Source organism: Eulemur rufifrons, chromosome 8 (assembly GCF_041146395.1).
Source record: "Eulemur rufifrons isolate Redbay chromosome 8, OSU_ERuf_1, whole genome shotgun sequence".
Classification (NCBI taxonomy): Eukaryota; Metazoa; Chordata; class Mammalia; order Primates; family Lemuridae; genus Eulemur; species Eulemur rufifrons.
In genome coordinates, this window is record NC_090990.1 from 84883968 (window position 1) to 84905624 (window position 21657).

The 21657-nt window shown below is 38.7% G+C and overlaps 1 pseudogene; it reads right to left on the reverse strand.

Annotated features, from left to right (window-relative positions):
• Nucleotides 1–16267: 16267 nt before the first annotated feature.
• LOC138389769 (periphilin-1 pseudogene) lies at nt 16268–17232 on the reverse strand (annotated as a pseudogene).
• Between the last annotated feature and the right edge of the window lie 4425 nt (nt 17233–21657).

Genomic DNA, 21657 nt, shown 5'->3' on the forward strand with positions numbered 1-21657 from the left:
AGGATATCAAACTACTTTTTATATTCGGCCAACTTACAAAAATAAAACTAATTTTGAAAGTTTTGTACATGCTCCCAATGTTCACTTATACAGGACTCATTACAATCACTGAAGTATTTCCATTGAATCATTGGCAAAACCAGGTAGAGAAATAAAGATATATCTTCAAAGAGGTTGTGCAATCTGTCATTGGAACAGTTCTTCCCTTTATAGCTTCAAGTCTATTTTTTGATACTATTTACATGGTGACCTTACTGAAATTTCAACCACATCTGTTACAGGAGAAATTTGGGGGTCAGAGGAGAGAATCTATTTGAATGTAGAACCATTTGATCTAAAAGCTACACAGAGGCAGTCACAGTTAATGTGGGGACCATTTGTCATGAAAGAATAGGTGGAAATGTGTCAATAACAAAACAAAACCAGGGTTTTTGGTTTTTTGTTGTTTCACAAAGAATAGGGTCAAAGACTAAAAGGAATACATACACCTCTCACAGAGAAGTTTTCTGGAAAAAAAATTATTCCAGTTGAAAAGTGTGTTTGACATCAAGTATTTTAGGAGAAAACCTGACTTCAGCATTACTACTGTCAAAGGAAATGAGAGCCAGACAGCAGGTAAAGCAGGAAGGTAAATGTTATTCAGTAACTATTGCAATAGAGGAAGCGAGACCTGGGCTCAGTTCTAAAGATAACAAAGATGAGTAAGGATTTATAGCCAAGAAGCAGGGTGGGGTCAGTAGATGGAAAATTATGAAGATGAAACATCAAGAGTAGGAGGATCTGGCTAAAGTGGCTTGGTAAGGTTCTTAGGGAAGGCCAGCCAGGGTGCTCAGATGTTGACAGTAGCGAATGAGGAATCTGGTTCGCTAAATTGACCCAGCAGGATTCTTGCTAAGGATAGACTAAAGGGGCCAAGGGCAGAGCCTAAAGGTGAGGTGTAGTCAAAAAGAAAACTCAGAGAAGCATGACTAAAATTTGGTTAAAGAGAGTGTGTTTGTTGCCACGGGAGAGAGACCAAACTGCGGTCAAAGCTGACCCTCCCGAGAAGGGGGGCCAGTGGACAGCTGAACAAAGAAGACCCGGCGCTATCCAGCAGGCACCTGAGGCAGCAGAGCTGTAAGTACTAGGGAGGGTCTGAACCTGCTACTTCATTACCCCAGAAGAAGGGTAAGAGTGACCCTGAGGGTGAGGACAGGGGTTTTGGGTAGGGAGGACTTTGAAGAGAGGACGTGGGTAGGACTTGGAGGAAGCTTATTTGTGCCTCACCTTCTTGAAGACCCAAGATGAGGCCTGACTCCCCTCCGAACGCCCAAGAAGTGAGTTAGCCCCAAGTCTCACCTGATCATTCTCTCACCCCCACCCCCAGTTCTGCATGGCTTTGGGGCACTTACACGAGCTCTTCAGTAAAACAGTTGCTTAAACATCAGTGGGGTTATGTATTCTATCCAGAAAAGAGACACAAGCCTTCAGAAAGAAGCAGGCTATAGAGAAAACACCTGCACACCCCACTGTGAAATGTTAGACCACAGTACCAGCCAGGGAGGACCAAACAGCTGAAAAAAATAAAAAGTCCCTCTGATTTCTGTACTCACTCCCACAACAGGGCTATCTAAAGCAAATCCACTCAAGGACGAAAAAGAGAGTCCATCGTGTATTAGTTGTTACTTCTTCCCTCCCTTGAAGCTGAGGTTGCATAGCACCTTACATATAGCATAAACATGTTCCCAGAATTTAGAGTCTCCCTAAGGTTCAACAGTACAGATGCTCCTAAAACAGCTACCAAGGGAGAGAGAAGGAAAAGGTGAGGAGGAGGGTGTTAGTGTTAAAAAAAAAAAAAAAAAAAGATTCAGTAGAGCATCTTTTAAATTATTAACCCACCTACCTGGCATGGCAGCACCTACTGCTGGGGAAATGTAATTAAAAACAAAATCACCTGCCAACGCAGAGAAACTGCTCCACAAAAGAAGAGAAAGCAAGCAGTTTTATTATTGAGTAAGCATTAAAACAGAATGTGATATGCATCATCGCTAAAGACATTCCAAGGACAGAAAGAAATCCCATCTTTTATACATCCAAGCAGAGGCAACCCCTTCCATACATGCCCTCAAGATAAATGACAGCTAGTACTCAAGTAAGAGGAATGAACAGCAACGTTTGTCACACATAGTTCCTCTTAAATTCACCTGATAATTGGTGTAGCCACCATGTTTGCTTATCGACTTTATACAAAGGAAAAATAATTTTTTTCATATACTTCTGATAGGAGGTAGGTTAGCAACTTGGAGTCAGGCACATGACTGAAGTTAGGCTACTTCTCTCCCACAGAATCTGGGAGATAGGAGCACTATCTCCCTTGATGGCTACATTTGAAAAAGATAGCTCCCAAGTCCTTGAGGAAAAGACTCCTGGGTTGTAAGACTGACAAGAGGCCTAGTTAGCATATAAAAGGGTTTACAGAAATCTCAAAGGGGCAGAGAGAAAACTCAAAATTACAAGTTTTTTAAGGTAAATACTCTAAGGAAAGCAGGGAGGGAGTCTCTTTCCCTTCTGGCACCAGGGAAAAATTTTCTTTTCTGTTTGTGTTTACCCTTACTCTACACCTGCCTTATTTGCTGCTGTATTTGCAATGCCTCCCACTGGGAATGAGGCGCTCATTCCCACACAGCAGTGCATTCAATTCTGCAGTAAGTATTAGCTCGTTCAACCATGCAACATTGCTCTAAATATTGGGAAAGGATAGTAAACAAAATAGAGAAAGCCCTGCCCTCACAGAGCTTCTATTTTAGTGCGGGGAGACAAGCAAAAAGAAACAAACATTATATATATGTTATACATAATGTTAATATCATATGGTAACATATATGATGTGCTATGAAGAAAAATACAACAGAGTAGAGATTATAAAGCATCATGTAGTGCTCCGTGTGCTGGGCTATCAGGGAAAGCATCTCAGAAACCTGAAAGAAGCCATGTGGAGGGCATTATGACAGGGGTGGGCGGGTGAATTTACTGGTAATAAGTAGGTCTAGGCCCACAGGTTTCTCAACCTCAGCACTATTGATATTTGGGGCCAGATAATTCTTTGTTGTGAAGAGCTGTGCATTGTAAAATTAATAGCAGCACCCCTAGCCTCTACTCACTGGGTGCCAGTAGCTCCCCTCTCCCAACTTGACAACGAAAAACATCTCCGGACCTTGCCAAATGTTTCTGATGGGGAGGACAAAATCACCCCTAGCTGAGAATCATTGGTCTAAGATGTAACCTTGGAGGTCAGTCTAAGGCAGTGATTCTCCAATTCATGCATGGAATAAAACTAAAGCAGAATTTAGAAGGAAACATAGCTTGAAAGATGTGGAAGAGAGACAGAAGATCAGTAATCTAAGTGCCTGTCTCAAAAAGCTAGAAAAACAAAAGCATATGAAACCCAAATCAAGCATAAGAAAGAAAATAGTGAAGATAAAAACAAAAATTAACGAAATACAAAATAAGAATGCAATAGAAAAAATCAGCAAAGCTAAAAGCTAACAAAGTATATAAACTCTTAGCAAGAATGATCAAGAAAAGAGATAAGCGCAGGCTATTAGTATCAAGCATGAAAAAGAGCACCACAAATCTTACAAACATTAACATCATAAGAAGATATTATGAAAAACCTTATGCCAATGAATTTGAAAATGTGGATGAAATGAACAATTCTTACAAAATGCAAAATATCAAAATTGAAACAAAATGAAATAGATAATCTGGATAGTACTATACTGTATATTTAAATAAATTGAACCTATAACTTAAAACTTCCCCACAATGAAATCTTAAGTCCTACATACCTTTACCAATGAATTCTTTCAAATATTTAAGGAAGAAATGATACTAATATGCCAAACTCTTCCAGAGGATAGAAAAAAATAGAAATACTTTCCAACTGGTTTTATGAAGTCAGCATAATCTTATTACCAAAAACATGATAAGGATATCACAGGAAGAGGAGGAATTATGATCTTTTCATGAATATCAGTTCAAAAATTCTAAACAAAATATGACCAAATTTAGCCAAAAGTTATATAAAAAATATTTCATTTTCAACAAGTTGAATTTATTCCTGGAATGCAATGTTTAACATCTGAAAAACAGTATGATAATATCAATAAATTCATAAAAAGTACATGATAAAATTCAACACCTATTCATGCTTGTTTAAAATTTAGAAAAACTACAGAGATAAAAACTTCCTCAATCTGATTAAAAATATTTACAAAAATCCTACAGCAAACATAACACTTAATGGGGAAATATTAAAAGCTTTGCCCTGAGATTGAAAATGAGGCAAAAATATCTACTATCAGCATTTCAATTCAATGTTATCCTCGAGGTGCTAACCAGTGTAATAAAATAATAAAAAGAAACAAAAGATATGTTAGATCCGGTTCCCCTTGGCCCCAGGAACAGAGAGGCAGAGTCACTGAGGCTGCAAAAAGGCAAAGGAGTTTATTAACTAGCCCTGGGCCAGGGTCCAAATTCCAGAGCACCAACGCAGTGGCCTCTCCAGGAACTAGGACCCCGCCCTGGGGTAAAGATTAGGCTTTTATACTTTTCTGTATGCTAGTTTTCACACGACACGTTATTCTGCACATAACACGTTAGTCTGCACATGACATACCAGTCTGTACACGACACACTAGTCTGCACACGACACACTAGTCTGCACTTTATCCCCCTTCAGTTTATTTGTTCCTTTTGTTTAGAAGTGGCTGATCGCGTTGGCTTTAGGTTTGTTGACTCTAAGTTTCGGACTTTTTGCACTGGCGCCAGTTGTAGTTAACATCATCCAGGGGAAGAAGAGGGTCTCCGACGCGGGAGGGGGAGCTGTTGTTGCATACCTTTTAGTTTTTGGTTACAAGCGATACTGGGAACACACGCCCTGCACAAGCTATTCATGCGCTGATCATGTCTTGCTCTTTTTATTTACTTAGTTGGTTGGAGGGCACCTGGATTCTCCAGTCCTTTATCAGAAAGCAACTTGCAGTTACCTCCCCGGGGCTTTGTTTTCCTTTACTTTAGTGAAGCCTGCCATGGCTCCACTTACGCTAAGCACCAAGCCAGCAAGCCATATATACAGAAGCAGAACTAGGCTTCTCACATCCAGGAAGCCTAGCCTATCATGGAGTTACCTTTGTTCTTATCTCTGTTTTTCATTCTGATTAACTATATTTATTAAACAACTAAAAGCAAGCATAGTCACAGAAGCGAATAGCATCAGTTAGAATCAAAGAGAGCACACATTTTCCTACTATCAATTCCTGTTCTTCAGATATTTTTTAAAACTGCCATTAGTTACGAATTATGCCTGTAAAAAATCCTAAATATGCTAGATGCCCAATTATAATTTATAATGCATTTAGAGACTAATATGCCCAAAAAAAGTATTTCTATAAACTAGTAACAATTATAAAAATTGTTAAAAAGTACCATTGGGAGGGATTTGCAACTATGATAGCATAAAGAAGTCAGTGACTCCTCTCAGGAAGAAAAAGTATAAAATTGGACAAAAGTATCCAAAATAGTGATTTCACGGTTCTGGGAGTTAACCAAAAGAGTACCAAAAATATTGAGATGCATTTATTCTTAAGAAATTGCTAGAGCTTCATGTAAAAACAGCAGGAATCTGCAGGCTTCTTGGCTGAGGTTGCTTCCACCCTCCTCCCTACCCCTCACAGCTAAGTCAGAAAGAACTATATTTAGTTCTATAGTTTAACCAGAGTGGAGGTGCCTGGGAAAGCTGACAGCTTTGCTATGGGTGTGGGGGAAGGCGCCCTGAGGCGGGGTGGTGGGAGGGGACTTCAACTGGACAAGAGAGGAGAGAAGGAAAGAGCATGGTAACAGGGAAGAAAGTACTCAAGAGTCTCTTGAATGTTTGTTAGTGACAAAGTCAATAGGAAGTTAATGGGGGGAAACCTGAAGCTTCACTAGCCTGAGACTGAGGTCCTGGTTGTGGTAAGTGGTGGACAAGCCAGAAATTTACCAGGAAGATCCTGGAAATGACAGTCATAGAAGAAACAAGATAAGTTCTCCAAATGTTTAACACATTTGTGTTGGGGAGACACAAAAAGTCCAGGGAAAAAGCAAAATCCAAGAGAGACTTGGGTGCAAACCACACACAGATCTATCAGCAGAGGATGAAAGATTTATGAGCTTGAGATAATTAGCATAATCTCTGCTCCTGTCACTGACTGACCGCTCAGATACAGAAAACAAAGGTAACCCCTAGAAAGCTATATAAATAGCAATAATAAAATATATATAATAATAAAAATCAGTGACAGCACACAACGGAGTCAGATCATAAAACAAAATTGAGAATTCCTACAATATATTATGAAAATGTCTAGTTTGTCAACCAAACATTATAAGACATGCAAAGAGAACTAAAAATGTCACCGGTACTCAAATTAAATAAATAAATAAACAATGCAATCACTAGAAAAAGACTGGGCACAGACGTTTATACTGACAGTGTACCCCAAAAGAGCAGCCCTCAACCAATGACTAACAGTATGCAGAGTTGGTACACTAACATGTGTTTTACACTGACACCCAGTTTCCCCAGTGAGATTAAACTAGTCACCCACAGTCATGGCTGGCTTCATAATGCACCCTTTACAAGCTGCCTTCACTTCCTTGTCTCACGTCCTACTTCTGTACAGTTTCCTTTCATTCCTCTTCCTCAAATATACTAATAACTCAAATCAATAATAATTCTAATGTTTATGGTGATTTACTAATTAAGGAAAGAGAGACTCTGAAAATCGCTTTCATATGGTTACCTTTTTTTATTTTTTAGTGGCTTCACTCAGAAAACTGAAAGTTGTCAGAATAAAAATAGAGTCACTTGTGTTTAAAAAAGAAAAAACCCTGATAAGTGGAGCTGGGAAAGGCCATGAAGGGTGGGCTCTCATGCATAAATGACTGATAACAAAATTGTCACAAAAGACAGCAAAAACAACAACATTCTACAAAGGCCATTGCAATCTTACACAAAAAATACTTCTGTAAGGACATCTGCCCAGCAACTGACTATGCAACCTGGACTGTCACCGCCCTTGTTATCAATCCCTGCAGCCAAGGAATTATCTCAAAACAATTACGTAATCCTCCTCATTTTTCCTTTAAAAACCTGTGTCTTCCTTTACTTCCCTGAATATGCACTTAATTTACTATGGCATACATATTCCCATTGCAATGCCCTATTCCCAAATAAATATTTTCTTTTAGAGAGCCTCTCTCTGTTTGTTATTTAGGTTGCCAAAACCATTTAGTGATTTATTTTTTTTTTTTTGCCACTTACCTATGTATGTCTCTTCTAATAACTTATTATCTGTCATTGATCTTTCCTTTTCTTCGGAGAACTTACTAAACTTTATAACAGCATTGTTATTTATTTATTTGTCTCTGTCCCTCAAGACTGTAAGTTCCACAAAGGCAGAGATGATATCTGTTTTATTCAGCTATATACATACTTGATGTCAAGCAATCCTTGTTGAATAAATTAATGAACGTATGAATAATCTGGTGGGGTCTCAAGCAGAAAAAGTATTTGTGATGGAAATTTCTAGTGTTCACCTTTATTTAATTCTCTTCTTCCTGAAATCTAGAAAAATTACACTTCCACACCCCAGTGCAGGGCCATATATCCAGTTCTGTCCAATGGTTTGTGAGTAAGTGGCATGTGCCACTTAATTTCCAGGATGAGACTCTTGAGTGTTTTCTTCCCTGTTGCAGTGACCAAGAAGGCCACGTGTTCCAGATGGTGCTATTACAAGTGGGTACAGCCTTGACCAGTCCAGGTGCCCAGATCTGTCTGGAGCAGAGCAAGGTGCTCTGTTGATCCACCTTGGACATGTACCATGAGTGAGAAATAAACCTAAGTTGTGTTAAGCCACAGAGATTTTAGAATTGCTTATTATTGAGTCTTCCTCAAAAATAAGTGTATTATTGAGTCTATCCTGAGTCTTCCCAGTATAGGTTTGAACAAAGTTGAACAATAAAAATCTTTCCAAATCTTCACTCTTATAATCCCACATTTGTTTTTGTTTGGTGTCTTATAATACAACTCAGCCTCATTTTCTATTGGGAATCCATTGAAGCCCAAAATGTATTCAATGGACTTTTTGAACTATACTGTAAGTATACCATAAATATACTATAATCTTTTCTAGTGTAATGCATCTGGAGCACAGCTCTAAGATAACCTACAAGGTATGCAGCCTGTAGAATTGGCTCTGTCTCTAACTGACAAAATGGCCTTCACCAGTCATCTAATTTTCCCAGTCTTGCTTTTGCCATTATAGTGTGAAGAAACCTTGGTTAAATTTAAAAAATTCTATAGGTCACAATTAGAAATCTTGGGAATAAAAGATACACAAGTACTTAAAAGTCTTTTAAGTACTGGACTGGTTATTACCTCCTTCCTAAGTAAAATAAGAGAGATTTGTAAGACATATTCCAGATTCTCAGGAGCATAAGAAACTAAGAGAACAGACCGATAGCCAAAACCTCTTTTTAAAATTTAAATTTAAAAATATAATTTTAGTCATGCCACAAGCATCTGAATGTAAAGCAGCTATGCTTATTGCTGTATTTGCTACAAAAAAGTGAGACACTGACCAAGATTTTGAAGAGCTTTCATCTCCTTCCTAGAATATTCATCTAACATTGAATACAAAGTTCCTGTGTAAACTTTTCCTGGAAAGTAATCTTTAACCTAGAAGCAAGTAAAACATTACACAGTACATTTACCATACAAAATATATTTATTGTAGAAAATAAATGGCATCTATTTACTTAAGTTGTAAATAAACCATGTGAATCAGATCCATCACTGTATAAATCATATAGCTCCTCTCATTAAAAAATAACTCCATCCCTGCATCAATTCCCTCTATCTGAATGCTGCATAAAATAAAAGTGCTTTACTAAAGCTTGATTTCTCTGACATTCCTAAAATATACTATTATCTCAAAGGGTGTCCCAGGATCCTCAACACAACTGACATTAAAATGTTTTCTTTCTTTGTTTTTTTTAAATAACACATAACATACACGGGGCAGACCAGCACAATTCAATTCACATGCCTGGTTCCTGTAATCCTGGCTAACGACTGACTGTAGAATCAGTACTTCCTATATATGAAACATATCACTAAAGTTTCCTGGCTCTACCTGAGGCCCACATCAGAACAGGGCAGGTAAGTGTCCAGAATCCTCCATGCTAAAACTGTCCCGCAGGTTCATTCTGATGTTCAAGAAGCCACTGTATTAAATGACTGAATTAATAAGGAAAAGCTAGGCTATGCAGTAACAAAAATATAAAGAGCTTAACAGAACAAAGGCTATTTCCTAACTCAAAGATTATTACAGGTCCAAGAGGCAACTTGGGGCAACTCCTCCAGCAGCTCAGCAATCCGTGTCCTGGGTGCCTCTACCAGCCTCTCAAACATCTCAAACATGCAGCCTCCCTGGTTGACACAACAAGGAAAAAGAATGCTGAGGAAGTCTCATACTGGCAATTAAACAATTTGACCCCAAAGTAACACATTACTTTTGCTTATGACCCACTGGCCAGATGTAGCCACCTGGCTCCACCTACCTGCAAAGAGATAGGGAAGTGAAACACTCTCCTGTTGCTAAATAAAGAGAAGAGAGGAGGGTGTGGATAAGCCCTAAAAAGTCTTTATCAAAATGACTCACCATCTACCTAAAGACTAGAAAAAAAATTCAGTTCTTTTGCCCACTTTTTAATGAGGTTGTTTGTTTTTTTCTTGCTGACTTGCTTGAGTTCTTTGTCAATTCTGGCTATTAGCCATTTATCAGATGTGTAGTTTATGAATATTTTCTCCCATTCTGTAGGATGCTTCTCAAAAGAAGAAAGATAAATGGCCAAGAAACATGTGAAAAAATGCTCAACATCACAAATCATCAGGGAAATGCAAATTAAAACCACAATGAGATATCACCTTACCCCAGTTAGAATGGCTTTTATTAAAAAGTCCAAAAACAATAGATGTTGGCATGAATACAAAGAGAAAGGAAGCTTATATACTGTTGATAGGACTGCAAATTAGTACAAGCGCTATGGAAAACAGTATGGGGATTACTCAAAGAACTAAAAGTAGACTGACCATTTGATCCAGCAGTCCCACTACTGGGTCTTTACCCAAAGGAAAAGAAGTTATTTTATCGGAAATACACCTGCATGCAAATGTTTTTTGTAGCACAATTCACAATTGCAAAGATGTGGAATCAACCCAAGTGCCCATCAATTCATGAATGGATTAATAAAATGTGGTATATGTACACCATGGAGTGCTACTTGGCCATAAAAAATCAATTAATACCTTTTGAAACAATCTGGATGGAACTGGAGATCATTCTTATATGCGAAGAATCACAAAAATGGAAAAACAAACAGCACGTGTACTCACTGTTAAATTGGAACTAACCAATGAGCACACAAGTACACAGAGGGAAGTAAAACCCAGTGGAAAGAAACCAGGGGGTAGTGGGAAGAGAGGAGAGGAAGAAACCAACCTAATGGGTACTGTAAACACTATTAGGGTGACGGGCACACCTATAGCCAGGACTCATACGTTACAAAAACAATTCATGTAACCAAAAATATTTGTACACCCTTAATATTCTGAAATTTTTAAAAAACAAAATTCAGTTCTGTCACCCAGCAGCCCATAGGAAAAACACCACACTCTGAACACTTCCTATCATTTTAAAAAACAAAGTCAAAAATCTTAACATAAGTTTAATGTGATCATCAAAGCCCTACCTTATCTGAACCTGCTTACCTCCCCAGCCTCATCTACCTCTCTTCCCCACATCCTGAGTGTGGCAATTACATTAAATTTCCTTTCTTTCTGAACACACCATGTTCACTCTGGGCCCTCACCCATTCTATTCCCTCTTCCTGGAACACTCATGCCTGGTCTCTTCTATTAGCTAATTACCACTCATCATTTGGAGCTCAGCTTACACATCCCTTTCCAATCACCCCACTCTAGGGTCTGTTTCTATTTGTTTTATGGTCCCATAACACCCTGAATTTCTCTGTCACAACATTTCTCCTACTTCTAATTGTTCAACTATTATTTATAAACATCTGCTTAATATTTACCTTCCCTACAAAATTATGTTTAAGGATCATACTTACCTTTTACTCTGAGAACACAGTACGGTGCCAGGCTCACTATACATGCTCAATGAATATGGGCTTACTTGTACTAGTTTCCTGCTGCTGCACATTAAGACATTAAGTTACCACAAACTTAATGTCTTAAAACAGCACAGATGTGTTATCTAACAGTTCTGAAGGTCAGAAGTCCAGCACAGGTCTCACTGGGCTAAAATCTGGGGCTGCATTCCTACTAAAGACTCTGGGGAGAATCTGCTCCTTACTTTTTCCAGCTTCTAGAGGCCACCCACATTCCTTGGCTCATGCTCCCTTTCCATCAATGCCATTAATCTCACCTCTGCTTTTGCCTTCCTATAACCTTCTCTGACTCCTACTCTCCTGACTCCCTCTTTCCCTTATAAGGATCCTTGTGACGACATTCAGCCCACCTGGATGAACAATCTAGAATAAGCCAGGCATGGTGGCTCATGCCTGTAATCCTAGCTTTCTGGGAGGCCGAGGCAGGAGGACAGCTACAGCTCAGGGGTTCGACACCAGCCTGAGCACAGTGAGACCCTGTCTCTTATTTAAATAAATAAATAAATAAATAAATAAAAACAATCTAGAATAATCTCCCCATCTCAAGGACCTTAACTTAATCACATCTGCCAAGTCCCTTTTGCATTATATGGTAACATATTCCCAGGTTTGGGGGATTAGAATGTGGATATCTTTGGGGATTGCGGGAGCATTATTCTGCCTACCATACTGACTGACTCTTCATTATCTCATTTCTCGCAGAGGAGCCTTACAAAAATGAGACTTGTAAACCTTTCTTCCCCATCTAAAGAAGCAGCTCAGTTCTTTGAATAAACCTGTCTAGAAGGAAGTTTCTCCGGGTTTCCAAAAGAATCTTAACAGGGTCTCTACCCATTCCCCTCTCAACTCCACGTACATTGCACCACTCAATCATCCCACAGGTGAGAAAGTAAAAGTATGAAAAGGGTAAAATGCCCCCTTTTTGACCTACAACAAGCTAGAAGAAGCCAGAAATAAAACCTCTTATACCCTAGTAAACACACACTTGGTGACTGCCTACCATTATACATGCTGGGGTACAGATGAGATCCCACTTCTGTGGAGTTATATCCTAGGGCAGGTGATCTGCTATAGGGTTCCCATATGCAAATGCCTTGCTGGGCTAGACAGAGAACTCAGATGTGTGAAGAAGCCAAGTGTGAGACCATAGGGAGTGGTGATTGTGTTGAGCTGGAGAGTTTCTACTCGTCCAAAGACATTCTGATTCAAAAGTGAGATACATCACTATGCTGAGCAAAGAAAACAAGCCTGCAACTTAGACCAGCACCCCATCCATCACCCACAGGGTTGCCATCCAAGGTAAAAAACAGATGAAATAACTTCAGATATTGATACATTTTGTGAGTAAAATAAGACAGGCTTGCAAGATGGCAAAAACTGAATGTAGAAGAGGGATGCTTTGGCTTTTCAAGGAAGGGAGCCTCTTCTAAGGCACTGCCTCTCTGTGCCTCTACCAAGAATTTCCAGTGAGGAACTCAGATCTCGGAAGAGGCATCTTCTCTGGCCTGTGGTTATAAAATGAAGCAAAACAAAGTTCCACTTTGGTTAGAAGGGCCATTAGAATAATAAGAAAAAAAATGTCTCTTCTTTGGAAAATTTTACAAACCAAAAACAGAGTTGAGAGAGTTAGGTTTTAGCAAATCTAGGCAGAAGCTGATAAGAGAAAAATTGCTCTTTCATTTTTTGTAATATATTCCAGAAACCACATATCATAGACAATGTGATCATTTGACTATTCTGACGGTTTTTTTTTTTTGTCTAGTACTTGACTTTGATCCTGTGAGCAACTTAAGTTCAGCTGTGTATTTTTTACACTACACTCCTTCCAGTAGAAGTGAGTTCATATCCTGCCTCACAGTTTTTTTCATGGTCCAAGCTACTGTCTTTAATGTTTTGCACCCACCCTCAGTGAAATGTTTCACATTTCTGGTTGCCAGCTGCTTTTGAGAGAGTTCTTTCTAGCTTATGGGTCTGGCAATAAACAGTATAATTTGTTGCTGTGTTCTCTGCATGTTAGGATGAGGCAAGCTCTGTCTAGAAATCAGTATGTAGGGGGAAAAGGACATGAGCTTTTAAGTGTAAGTATAAGTATATGTATAGGTATAGGTAAGTACAAATACAAGCATATGAGTACAAGTACATGCATAGCCTGGTAGCTCAGGGGTTTTGGATGTGGTGGCAGAGCACGGTTTCCGTGTAGGCAACGCTCATTTACACTTGATTGATAAGACAGCTAGGGACTCTTTGGGGCTTTTATTTCTATTTTTGCTCCTAACTCCTACCTTCAGAGAAGAAACAAGGATATATGAAATACTGGTTAGCCAAGTTAATAGGTCTAGAGAACATTTGAGGGAGAAAAATATATTGAATAGAAAGAGTTAATTGACTTTGGGCATTCAGTGATCCATGGTGAGGTTAGTTGAGTTGTAGGAGTCCATGTGCTTTAACAGCTTAAGTTGTAGGCTTTAGAGATGATCTTGTTCAAGAAGAGAAAATAGATTTCATCTCAGTATTATCTCTGGCCACCCAGTGGTGATTGTTTGGATGGCAAGGCTGGCACACAAGCTCAGAGAGAAAGGGCCCTGAGCACGGAGTAATCTCTGCCACGGGTGCAGGAGGAAGGGTTGACAGTGTGCACAGCAGGTATTTGCCTACCCTGAATAGCCCAATATCTTCATTTCACAAACTAAAACGTGAAAACCACAGGAATTTATTTTTTTTTATTTAGACGTGGGTACTTTATTTTGCACTTTAAAATTCACAAAAAGTTTTATAATATCTGCATTTTGCTTGTTGATCATCAAGGCTTTATGGTAAGACAATGAAAATTTTATCACATCAATTGGGCATACTTAAAAAACAATGGATAATTTACAAACAAATCTCTTTAATCAAGAACATTTTGTAAAATACACACTCTGGTACACATCTGAATTCACCTATCCTAAAATTAGACTTTAAAGGGCTTAAAAAAATATCCCTAAACAAACAGTTTTAACACTGACGAGCCTACCAGAATAATGCTGATGGCAAGCTATAAACAGCTTTAAAGCTGAAGGTAATTTGGGGGAAGGGGAGAAGAAGAAATTATCTGCTGAACCTACATTTAAATGCATCTGTTAGTAAGACTTCTCTAACTTAATGAATTTCAACAAAGTGAACAACTCCTTTGCCTTTGCCTTTGGTAGTTTCTTAAGTTTTATTTTTAAATTTGTGACGTCTTGACTAAAGAAAATGAATCCTGGGGCTTCAGTATTTACGGAAAAGAAAAACATTGGTGGTAATCCCAAAACAGTATTAGTGATAAAAAAACAAATATAAAATAAAAAGAAAAAAGAACCAAAAAGAGAGAGAGAGAGAGAGAAACATTTGTGGCAAAAGAGGAAAAACAAGATCAGTACCTTTCTTAGTCCATCTAAAGTGGGTAACAAATAAAATCATTGCTATTAAGAAAAAATACCGGAGTTGGTATGTGGGATTTAGTTTGGCTTAAAGTTAGATAAATTAACATCTAAATGACAAAAATAAAACTTCAAGGTGATCTCATTTAGGAAATTAAAAAAAATAACTGTTGCCCTCAATTAGCTTTTAAATCTGTGGAACAGCATAATATGTACTTTGAGGCACCCAATAGAGGATCTGTTAAAATTATTCATACTGCTATGTCCAATTTTAATATAATTTTTATGTGCTTTGGGGTAGCTTTTTAGATACTATCAGTAGAGGCCACTAAAAATAATGCCAGAATTTGAGTAAGAAGAGAGTAGAAACCAAAAGAGGATGGGAGGATAATGAAATTGGGTAGTAATAACAAACATGATTTTTAAGGTTTCCTCACTAACTAATACCGCAAAATTGTATATTTTGGCTCAATGCCACAGGGCTGATGGAAGTGATCAGGAAATGAGTGGAACATCCTAGTCGTCCCACTTGGATTCTTAACTAACTTGTGATTTGGATGGCTCACTCATGGAGGACTGTTCACACAGGCTGCTTGGTAAGGGGCAGCTGTGTGGGGCTTACTATCAACACCTATTTGCTTTGTTTCTTTCAAGAACACTTTTGAAAGGCTAAGGACTTCTAAAAGGCAGGAGAACAAAGAACTCACTGGACTACAGAGATTAACAAGGGAATAATCTGTAAATAGTGTAATCATGGACACGTTATCAATCACCTTCTTTCTTGAGGTGGGGAATACGGGTCTATAAAAAAAACAAACAAAAAACTGCACTCCACTACTAGGCCTATGAAAAAAATAAAACATTCTAAATTTTTCCTCTTTTGATCAGAAGTTTTTGAGAAATCTCAACTTTAAAATATCCTTAATCTGTCATCTCAAATTGCCCCTTTTATTAGTCTTAAAAATGATATTGCTTAAGGCTCATACATCAGTGAAAGAGTCAAAAGCTTCAGGATTAATAGATGACATTTAGTTCATTTACTTAGGAAAAAGGATTTTACTCTGAGGTGTCTTTCAGAGATTTAAGAGCTCTATGTTATCACTGAATGAAACTTATTCTCAAAGCAAATATTCTCTATGATACCAAAGTATTCAGTTTATTATGACAGTACACTTTAACATATTAAAAGTCACAAAGCCTAAGAAAAGCAAGCAACAAGTTAATAAAATCACAACTCAGAATCCTAACATTTTCACATGGTACCGTTCACTATGAAATGCAAAAAGACTGCTAATGTTTAAGTGGAATGATCTCTAGCCTGTAAATTACACTCCTGTGAAGAACAAATGATTATATACTTGGAAGACTACAGAACATGAGTAGGCACAGAAAGCTGTTCTTCAGGACTGCTTTTTCAAAGCTTGAAAAATTAATTGACCCATCATTTTAGGGGGCGAAGTGGGGGGCAAAGATGCATATGAATTAGGAGGCTTTACATGTAGAAAAAAATCTAATTAAAATATTTTAAACAGACTATTTTAAATGTTTATTTGATATTGGAAGTGCGGTCAACTATCATAAACTATTTCTCTTCATCACAAAAATTCCATATATTAAGGATTTACGCAATCCAGGAGGGAAAAAAATCTAGAAACTTTTTTTTCCCTGAGCAAGAAATCTAAAAAGGCTCTCCAAAATCTTGAGTAGAAGTATCATACTCTGCAATAAAATGCTTGAGTTCCTCAACACACCGCTCCCCTATTTCATGTAAATTCTGCCTCAATGCAAACTGTATAGACTTTTCTAATGAAGGATCTTTTTCAATCAGCATTTTCACCACCATCCCGAAAGTTTCACAGTCTTGTCGGTAAACCTCTTCAATCTCTTTGGGTTTTGATGCTATTGCTTTAGAGCGACTGGTTAGCTGACTGTCTTCAAATAACTCTATGCCATCTGTTGCATTTGACTTAGGTTCTTCTGGCTGGTCAATGTACAATGGTGCCGTGGATCCCGCCTCATACTCAGAAATTTCAGGCAAGTTACTTTCATCTGCTTTCTCTAGCTTTTCAGCAGCCCACTTGCTTGCAGCCTCAGCAAGTTCCTTTTCAGTTAGCCTACTGGGTTTGTCTAACACCTTTGCTGATGGAACTGCTGAAGAACTTGAGGGTGAAGTATCTCTTGATGTTTTCAAAGACTGTACAGGCCTCTCTTTATTTCTATATTGCGACTGATGGAAAGAGTACGGTTTGCTTCCTTCTGGAGAGTAGCTTCTACTACTGACACTGGAGCCAGATCTGCTGTGTGGAGAATCCTTTCGGCCCACAGGTGATGCTCTGAAAAACGGATTATCCCTTTTATGAGGAGACCGGTCTCTCACATAATGGGAGTAGAAGCTTTTTCTTCTAAAGCCATCTCTCACGTCCCTGTATTCAGGCTGTCGGCTTGCAGAATGATCATCTCTTGCCCATCTATAACCAGATTCATCACTGGGGTGACTTAGAGCAGGGACTCGTTCTCTTGGAAGTCTTTCATAGTCATATCGTCCCTCAGGCCACATTTCATCTCTTCTATGAGCCACGGAAATCCTCCCTGTAGGGGGCTGGGGAAAGATGTTTTCCAGGAGGGATCTCACTTGAGGCATTCTGCTACCATGTCCAGGAAAGGCACGGCTGCTGGCCACTGTGCACTGCGAGAACCTCGTGCCAAAAAAAAGGACAAGCGCCTGAGGCAGGGGAAACCACGTGCGTTGCCGAGAACCACAAGAATTTAAATGGTATGTCCAAGGCCTCACAGCCACTTAGAAGCAGCTTTGGAACTCCCCAGGATGCTAACTCCAACCAGCGTTTCTTTCATCACACCGTTCTGCCTAGCACCTGACCCACTCTTATAAATAAGAATAACTCACACTGCAGATAAGGTGAGGCTACAACATGACTATGGCAGGCCAAGAAAGGGCTTCCAAAAGAAGTTCATGTCCTATGTCCCAGAGCCTGCTACTACATTACTTTACATGAAAAGGGGACTGTGCAAATATGATTAAATCAAGGAATTTGAGATGGGGAGATTATCCTGGCTTATCCAGGTGGACCTAACATAACCACAAAGGTCCTTTATCAGAGGAAAGTAGGAGAGTAAGAGTCAGAGAAGGGGATGTGATGATGGAAGCAAAGGTTGGAGTTATATGGAAACAAGGAATGTGGGCAGCTTCTTGAAACTAGAAAAAGACAAGGAAACAGATTCTCCACTAGAGCCTCCAGAGGGGCATCTGAGGACTCCCAGGGGCCCTTCTTTCTTGAGCACCCTTTTTGGTCTTCCCCTGGACTCCCTCTGTTATACCATTTATTTGATAAAACAAAATACATCTTTCAAAACTTTACTAAACTACAATGTGGTACCATGGGAATTGCTGAAATGAAAAGAAAAAATATTAAATGTTTGCAAGGAAGTGGAGCAACCAGAACCTTAGTATACTGCTGCTGAGAGCATAAATTAATACAAGGAATTCAGAAAACTGTTTGAAATTATGTACTGAAGCTTAGTTTATGATAAGAACAAGCAGTTGCACTCCTAGGTAAATACTCAACAAAAACTCATATATATCTTCACTAAAGCACATGTACAAGAAAATTTCATGGCAGAACTATTTGTGACAGCCAAAGACTGACAATGTCCGTCAAACAGTAGGGTAGATGAATGGAGGAATGAATGAATATGAATATGCATATGATAGAATATCATACAACATTGAGACTGAATGATCCTTACTTATACCCAACAATATAGATGAATCTCACAAACATAATGTTTGTTGAAAGAAGCCGGACACAAAAAAACAAGTACTGTATAATTACTGTTATACAAAGCATCAGTTGTAAGCACGGATGCCCTACACTGTTTAAAGTCAGATAGGTGTTACCGTTGGGGATTACTTTTGGGAGGAAAAACGAGGGATGTTTCTAGGATGCTGGTTTACATGGTATATTCAATTTATCAAATTTCATTAAGCTGTACATTTACTATATGTGTATATTGCATGTACACTATATTTCAATCAACCTTTAAAAAATAAACTCAGTTAAAGCCTTACCTCTGGTTTCCTAACCACTCCCCAGGATAAAATTCACCATCCCTTCTTGGTGTTTGATTTTATCTTGTATAGCTTCTGTTATGCTATCTGTAACAATGTATTATCAGTTTGTCTTCTCTTCTAAACTATGAATTCCTTGAAAATCATGCATTTTTAACTCATCTGAATGTCCAGAGCCTAGCATATAATAGTTACTCTAAAATGCTTTTTGAGTTGAACGAATGAATGAATTTCTTCTTTTGCAATTGCTTCACGTCTAGTTATTTCAACAAACACTTGTTCAATAAATATTTATATTAATACATGATAGGCACTGTGTTAGGTGTTTGGTATAAAAATATTTATAAAACAAAGTCCATGGTCTAGTGGAAAAGACAAGCATAAACAAATGCCAGTCAGAGTCTAGGAGTTATTGAAAAAACAAAAAACAAAGCAAAATTCAAGGACTTTCTTTTTACATGTTTAAAAAAGAAATCACTATATCTGCTGTCTTCCTCAGCCATCCAATGGCGTTCTCCTCTCTCCTCTTTATTTTCACATTAGCATATTGCATTACACTTTTCTGGGCTTATTTTCCTTCATGTTTCCTCATCCTACACTTTCCTAAGCCCTATACTTCCTTTAACCACTGGCCTTTAAGGGCGGGTCTGCCAAACTAGTGTTTCCAATCTTTCCATTTCAGGACACATGGAGAAAATGGTGCCATTTGTACCACACACTGGGGCAAATGGGAGAGGCTACTTGAGGCCACAGGTGAGCAGCCTAGGTGCTCCCTGATGTTCCAGGTCCTGCCTGGGCTCAGAGGGTCAAGAGGTCAACATCTCATTCTCTGCACACCAGCACTCCATACCTACCACACAGGTGGGAAGCTTGTTGATCTAAGGACAGTGGTCAGACCATTTGACCACAGGGTCAATGATCTATTTATCCTATTGTCCACCCTGACTATGATGATCACTCAGGCCAACAGCCATTCTGACAACCCTTAATGTTGGCCTCTCCCAATCCACCTAGGCTGGCTGATAACACAGAGTCAGTTCTGATTCTATCCTTGGAAAGAGACATATGCCTATCCCCTTTGTTTGGAGGCCTTTTTTAAAGTATCTATTGACAGGGGAAGACCATATGCCCATGAAATAGACACCTTTTCTCTAAAGTCCTCTGGTTTCCCATTTCAAAGGCTGCACCTTATTTGAACGAGGGCTGTCAGGACCAAAGTTGTGCCACAGAAGTTGTCTGCCTGAGAAGTCACTGCTGACTCTGGCAGAAAAGCCTTTCAAGCACTTAAAACTTAAACATTTCCTCCTACCACATGTGGGCTGTAATAGCTAAGCATGATGATAAAATAAATACGACAATTTTGAAGATCAAAGATGGCCTTCAAAAGGGGGATGGTTAATTCCACGTATGATGCTTGATCTATATTTACCAAAGAGAGCTACAAGTCCTGAGACTGGCTGTGAATATCCAACCAGCTTGTTACTCTTATAACCTTGGCTTTTACTGTTGAATTACAAAAGGTGGACAGCTGAGAATAGCAGACAGCTATGCTATTGCAAGTGACAGAAACAGGAAGAGGTCCGAGGAAGCAGAAAAGAACTTAAATAAGAAGCTAGACTGAGGGGCCCCTTGTGGGAAAAAAAACTTCAGAGCAGAACTCACTAGGCGGGCAAGGAACCCAGTTGTGAGAAATTAGGGGGTGGAAGGAAAGTAATAACCCACATAAACTATTAAAGTCACCATGCGAGCAAGAACAAGGCTGCAAGGAAAGCTGTGAGGCAACACATGCCTACACTGTACACTGCAGGTAGGATGAAGGGGGCTTTGCACACAGGCTGCGGGAATGAGAGGCCTTAACACCCCTATGGTGGTGGATGGGCAGAGAAGATGAAGGGGCTAGCCAAACTGACCACAGGACAGCAGTCCTGGAAAGATAAAGAGACGGAGAGAACCATGTGTATTAGAACTCATCTCAGAAGGTTTACTGAATGAGGTTATAGGGAATAATTTGATAACTTCTTTGGAAGGAGGACATGGGAGGTGAAATCCCCTTAAAAGCATGCTTGAATAACACCAGATGTTGTTAAACTGCCTTTTAAGATAGATGGGTCCAGTTAACTGCAGGGTTTTTGATCTTCTGAGCGGATCTGCAAATCTGGACAAGAGCAAAATTGCTCAGAATGACAGACAGAGAAGAGGCAGAGCTCTACTGTGGGGACCCTGCCTCTCTGCCTTTCCCTACACATCACTGAGCCACCCCTCTTCATAAATATGACCAAGAGCTTAAAGATTGCAGGCGTGCCACACTTTTAGCCACAACCCCATACCTCAATCTGGAAATTACGATTTGTAACAATACAAATTTTTAAGCCCAAAGCCTTTGATCCAGAAATTTAATTTTTAGAAATCTGACCTCCAGAAGCACTCATAAATGTGTACAAAGATATTTTAATGGATTTTAGTTTAGCATTGTTTATAATAAGGAAAGAATAAAATGTCCTAAATTTCCATCTATAGGGGATTGATTCAATTATACTAGATTTATATTTTGCATCTCTTAAGAAGAATAGGTAGTGATATGGAATGGGGTTCATAACATAAAGAAATAAAAAGATAGAAAAAAGCACATATTCTATCATCTTGCTTTTAAGTTTAATTTATAAATTTTAAATATATATATATATATGTTGGGGTATGCACATATTTGTATATACATAGAAAAAGTGTGTGGCAAAAACACCAAATAATAAGTGGTCACCTCTGGGAAACTGCGATGGAGAGAAAGGGACTTTTATTTATTTATTTTTGCTAGATTATCTATGTATTACTTGAAATTTTTAATATGTTGTGTTACTTTTGTAATTTTAAAAACCAATAAAGTTACTTCTTAAAGAA